The following is a 6,604-nucleotide window of genomic DNA, read 5'->3' on the forward strand; positions in this document are numbered from 1 at the left end:
ATCTGACTTTTTATTTTATATTTTTGTTAAATCACAACACGAAACCCTATTTGTTAGCTAGCTACTACCCCAGTTTTTGTTTGCTTTGGCTAGTTCTTGTTTTTAATCTTTTTTTTTGTTTGTTTATATCACGACTTTTATTTAAAGCTTAAAGCAGGCTAGGGGTTTTTAATACAACATGAAGTTACCTAACGATAAATTATTAATGTTAGTATTAGAAGTTGAGTGTTATTATATTAGCATATTATAATTTGTTAGCCTACAAAAGCAAGAGAGGTTGTGATTATAGTTTATTTTCTTCAATTTGCTTGACGCCCGAACTAAGTCAAGTCTGGTTTAACATTTTATTAGTAACTGAATATTCAGTAGGAATATTTTACATTTTGAGGGGTAAAATGAACTAGCTAGCTGTCCAAAGATAAAAACAGCTGATTGTAAGACAACAAAAACACAATAATTCCTATTTTCAGGTGATTATACACTAATAAAATTATAATATTATATTCCATTTCTAAAATCTAAATGTAATTTTTCAATGCAAAACTCTATTGTACTGAAAACTGGAGCGGGCTGAAATCTGGAAGTATCTCAAAAAGTAAAAACACAATGCTTGCATGATAGCAGAGCCCTAATGTAAAGAAAATACATTGTGTTATAACTGTAAACGTATAATCATCTATTATGGTAATTGACTTTACTAGATTAATACCAGACTAATAAAGGTGTGTGAACTCTCTTCGGTGAATAAATAGGAGCCTTAATATGAATTTAGGTGAGTTTTTTTTGCCCTCCCCCTTCCTCCCTGCTTGGAGCTGTTCAATGGCTGCTTGATGAATGGGAGGAGAAGAGGGAGGATGGAGGATGCAGAAGCGCCAAGTGATAATGCGGTGTCATCAGTTACCTTGACAACCGCAGCCTGTGCATCTAATGTGTTAATTATGATTATTTATTTTTTTGCCAGGAAATTAGCAGAGGCTTGTTCCCTGCGCTTGGCCCGGCCTCTGCAGCCCGGGCCTTTTGCCTCCGTCGCTCACTGCTGACTTCAACAACAAGAGAGAGAGAGAGAAATATAATATGCAAATCTCTACAGCACTCCAGCTCCGGCTTACGTTCTCCCAGCAATGACTAGGTAGGCCCGATGCAAAAAGCAACAGCAGCTATTATATTGGACAGGACATTAACTAAAAAAGTCTGCCAATTGTGGTTGGAAAATGAGCACAAAGAGCACGAGAGATGTTTAAATCCTCAGATAAAGATGCTATAGAGTGGGTTTTTTAAGCAGCAGCCGGCCTGTTGGGTTTGTTACATGCACACGGGCATGTCAGCGGAAAATAACAGATCAAATAAGTGACCGCACAGGTCAGCAGGCAGTAAATAAAGCAAAGTGTTTCATGTCAACGCCTGTGAGTGTTTCAGCCTCTTCCCCCTGATTCTAATGCACACGGAGGCTGGGCTTTAAAGGTTTAGAGTGAACTGGATGTCCCCTCGCAAAGCTTCATCCTTTACTTACTGCGTGTCCTCATTTGTATTACACACGTGTGTCGTTGAGTCTTTGTGTCGTTTTTATGTTTTGTGGTTCACCCCCTGAAGTGTTCGCTCTACCTGGAGGGCTAACAACCTCCAATATGAATTAAATTAACACATTTTCTTAGATTTTAACATATGTATCACCATATATTGTTTCAATCCTGCTTCTTTTCCACCGATGCATCAGTCAGTCAGTGACCCTCTGTGATGTCCTCTCATCTTATGAAGGGTTCCTCTCCGGCTAACAGGGAATTGGATTCATTTTGAGCATTTTATTTATTCATGCAAATGAATTCTTTATTTAAAGGCATAATGCGTCCCCGAGTTTCTCTCACGGTTGAATAAGTCCAACCAGGGATGTAGCAAAGGATTTTAGAGATACTGTGGTGCTATAGTACGGTACAAGCACAGTTTTACACAGATTTTCATATATACATATATAATAATGACCAACCAGTAGACTTATATTTTCAGAATTTGATCATTTTTAAACACATTTCTTAAAAGATTACCTTTTTACAAAAATCCCTGCAGGGATGCAAAGAAATAGATCCCTTTAAGGAAAGTTGGTGATATAAACTATATTAATCAGTTAATTTTATGTTGTTAATTAAATGTGGTACCCATTTTTGTCCACCACATCCCAAAAAAGAGCCAGATACAGAATATTTCCGCACATTATTGTCACTAAAATAGATATTTATACATCCACATCCCCTCAAACACAAAGGACACGACCTCGCAGTGTCCTCAGCGGTTGCTGCTATGCCCTGAGTGCCTGGTAACCTGCCCAAAAAATGTCATCATGGTGGGCAGTGTGTGTGTCCCATAGTCTCTCTGTTAGAGTATAGTTCACCCAGAACACTTATAATACTTAATACTTCAATATTCAGTATACTATAAACCTTCTGATGCACATATTGATGAATAAGCTGCAGTAAATAAGGAACATTCACTAGATAAAGACAGGCTCCTCAGATTTTTGAGTCGAACCTGTCCAGTTTGACTCTTGGCAGCTTTCAAGTTATCATCCATTTTCATGCAGATGAATATTTGATTCCAAGTCTGTAGGTTTTTTTGTAGGAAAGAGCGGCGCTGACCTGAGTTCAGCAGAAACACTGTGGAGGAATCGCAGATGGAGAAGCTACATGTTGGTCTCTCTCTCTGCAGAAATAGCCAGAGGAGTTGGCACACATCTACCCAACCGTTTGCCAGCTGTTCCCTCACCAAAGACAACTCTGGTAATCCTTTAATATATGTCTCACATTATTATACACACATCACAGCGTAAAGACAAGGCACGTTTCAGTGTAAAGAAGAAGCACTGGAGGTCCCTGCAGGTGTGTCATAACAGTGTTAATGATTTCACCACCACAAGAGCTTCAAGTATCAATAGATCAATACCTTCGCTAAACTTACAATCGATGCACTGCTGGAGATCATTTCTGTGCAGCACGCTGGATTAAACATGTGGGGGGTGTCTGTGTGTCTGTGTGTCTCTGTTGGTGGTGTGTGTGTGTGTGTGTGTGTTCAGAGCTCACCTTTTAAGTGCACATTAGATTTTGATTAAAAACATTCATTTAAAAACCATCTCGACAGATTTGGCTTCAACTGTCAGCATTATTTATTTATTGCACTCATGAATAATTAATGACGAGGCATTTCGCCAGTCACGTTCTTTAAAGGAAATCTATGTTCATCAGTTGATTGTATTGAAACAAAGCTGTCACTAAACCCACAGTGCGACTGGAAACCTGAAACTTAAAAACGACTGTAAATCTTTTAAGGTCAGCTGATCGCAAATTGCAGTGTCAGTTTGCTGCCGGAGGGACAACAGCAACACTTAGAGCTGATTCAGGAATCCATCAGTTCACTTTATTGGTGAAAAAAGGTGCTCGGATTACAGAAAACAAACATTTTAGATCCCTAGAAGAGCGATTTTTTAATATTTACAAACTCAGACTTTAAAATACCTAAAAAAAAACATAAATTTGCTTACAGACAGGCAGCATAATAGCTCATCCATTGTTTCCTGCTCTATATAAGCATTGTATACTGAAATACAGTATTTAAATACAATAGTTTTGAGATATTATGTGATTTGGCATTATAAAAAGATCATACACACACAAAATGTCAAAGATTACACGATAAAATACCAGACTTATTTCCATTATAGGCCAGTTTTCTAACAATCTGCTGTGCACTGTTTACGTCCAGTCGCGTTCCAATCAAAACCCAGCAGTTAATGTGCTAACAGGACCACAATCTTTCCTTAACATTAAGAATACTGCAGTTACTGTGTGTATATATGGGAGACAGAAAGCATTTTAAAAACACCGGCACTGGATATTTAAAAAAAAGATGTATTTAATCATTTTGTAACGTCTTTCTATGTATGTTTTTATTTCTCTGCTGATCTTGATCTCAATGGGATTACCTGTCTAAATAACAGTTATATGTATTCATAAAAAAAAACATATTCGCCAAACCTCATGCAGATGACAATAGCAGCGCCTGAAGCGTGTTACACTACACGTCGCATTCACACATTCACACAGAGGCTGCCATACAAGGTGCCAACTGCTCATCAGGAATGAAATAATCCCATTCACACACAGGGAGCCGTTTGGGGTCGTGCAAGGTTGTGCAGACTGGGGGAGCCGGGGATCAAATATGGTACAATCATTCTGTTTTCCAGCAGATCAGAGGAAGGAGGAGCTCAAATATTCTCTGTTTTTAAGCAGGTAATCAGTCACAAACAATTCGGTATTGAGCCGGCTGCAGGTACAAGTGTCTGTTTAGCTTGTCACAGAGCACATTAGGATAAGCTTCAGTTTATAAGCTCATCCTGTTGATGTTTCTGTGAGCTCTGGATGAAAATGTAACAACAGAAAGCTGGAAAAAAGAGAAAGAAGCTCAACAGAGAGAGAGAGAGGTTTTTTCTTTTTTTTCAAGAGCAAAATTAGAGCATGTGGAGGAGGTAGATATGGCCGAGCAGATATGATTCAGAGGGCGCAGCTTGATGTGAGGTACTTCTTGAAGAAATGAACCTTTAATGATCCCCTTGGGGATTCAGTCCGGCCGTCAGCAGAGGATGAGGAGGGACTCCACGGCTCTGATTGGACGAGGAAGGTCAAACTCTCAGGTCTCACGCAAGCCGACAGCACACGGCGTTAGTGGACACCTGATTTGTTTTCTCTGGCCTTTCTCAACCCCCACCAGCCTCCCCCACCCCCACTCCCTCCTCTGGACAGGAAATCAGTAATATTCCCCAGACGCTTTCTGCACTCAATATGGCTGCTGTTGGTAAGTGTGGCAGAAGTTTAAAGATATTAGCATGTGATCCAGACCATGTGAGGCCCACTCTTATTAAAGATCAGACATGATGGAGGTTCCTATCTGACATGAAATTCTATTTTTTAATGATATTTTATTGCCAAGTTTAACACTAGACTAGCCTTTGTTAGCAGGTTTATGGCCACATCATAGAGTTAGATTAGAAGATCAATATCACTCTTCAAATGTCTGTACGCTAAGTATGAAGCTAGAGTCAAGGGTTAAAAAATACATCGACCATCATCGACCTAACGAAACCTTGCACGCTGAGTCCGATGCACTTTATTATTCGTTGTGAAATTCACAATGCAAGCTGGGACTGTGGAGCAGTGAGGATGATTTCGTGGTTCTCTCACTTGAAAGTAGAATATGAATAAGGAAATATTGGGGTCAACAGCGTCAAGAGCAAGGAGAGTTTCACCCGCTGATAAAGGAGCTGTCTGCTGCGACTTCCCAGCAGTGTCCCATTTGCCATTTATTTCATGACCCGTTCCAAACTGACTCTTTAAATATACAACAATAGAAGTCATACAGACTTAGTAGTCCAACTTTTATACATATTTTAACGCGCATGTATCGGAACACCTTTAGAAACCTGCAAGAGTTTATTCCTAAAAGGCTAAAATATGTATCCAACGTGGAAAACAACGATTTTATCAACCACTTCTCAAAAACACACAACAATTGAAACAGAACAGTCTTCAGATGACTCATAACTACAGCAGGATGGTCCACAATGTTCTTTACTTTTGTGCTCATTTTCAGAGCAGTTGTTATTCTGGAAACAAGCTCGGTGCGTCTCAGCTGTTGGACAAACTTCAAGTTTTGGAGGCCATTGTAATCTCGTTACAGTACCTACAGTCCTAACCAGACCAGCCAAAGCAGTACAGTCGCAAAATCAATGAAGACAGTAAAGGAGTCCAGTTCGGGCCTGTTGGAGCATCAGAAGACTGTTGATTGTGGGACAGCTTGTTGATCTCTGCTCTGATGTGATGTTGATTGACTCATAGTTTAGTTTCCCCTGCAGGCTGTTTGCATGTCAGCCTCCAATCAGAGGCCAGAGACTGGAATAACACAGTGCGGGCAGAGGTGCAGACCGACTGTCGACCTGTGTCGCATCTCATACTTCTATCCCACCTACGTCTCCGCTCGATTATACCGTCTTACAAAGCTAAAACTGCATCTAAAGCTCTCCGAGAGGACGCTGGGGGAGTTTTGGCGGCAAGCAGCTGTGCAGAGCCTCCGGCGGTTCACAGAGTGATAGCGGGGGGGGAACTTTTCTCAGGGCATTTTCTGATGTCTGCTCGAGCACCACCACCACCTCCAACGCTCATCTCTGTAGTAACATGTATGAACGGATAAGCGTCAAGGCTAGTAGAATGTAGGTCAAAGCAAAGATGGCGTCCTCTTGAACTAGCACGCTGTAAGGTATGCACGCTCAGGAGCCTGGGAAAAATTAGGAGGATTTCTTTGGACAGTTTCAGTTCATTTGAGAAAACACAATGATCACATCTTTACCCTGAATGTTGATTTAGGGAGCGTTGGAGGAAATGTTGTAACTCACGTACAGCTCGTTCAGCGACGTTTCATAAAGCGTAAGGAGGAAGAAAATTAGGTCTTTGTTTCCGTTCCTCCTGTTTTCTCCTCTTTTTCTCATCGTGTTCAGCCCTTACATCACTTCCTCCGGGGCAGGAGGGAGGGCGGGGGGGCGGGGGGTGTTTGACGCTGCAGTCGGCGC

Source organism: Morone saxatilis, unplaced genomic scaffold, assembly GCF_004916995.1.
Source record: "Morone saxatilis isolate NCDOM2014 unplaced genomic scaffold, NCSU_SB_2.0 Contig9, whole genome shotgun sequence".
Classification (NCBI taxonomy): domain Eukaryota; kingdom Metazoa; phylum Chordata; class Actinopteri; family Moronidae; genus Morone; species Morone saxatilis.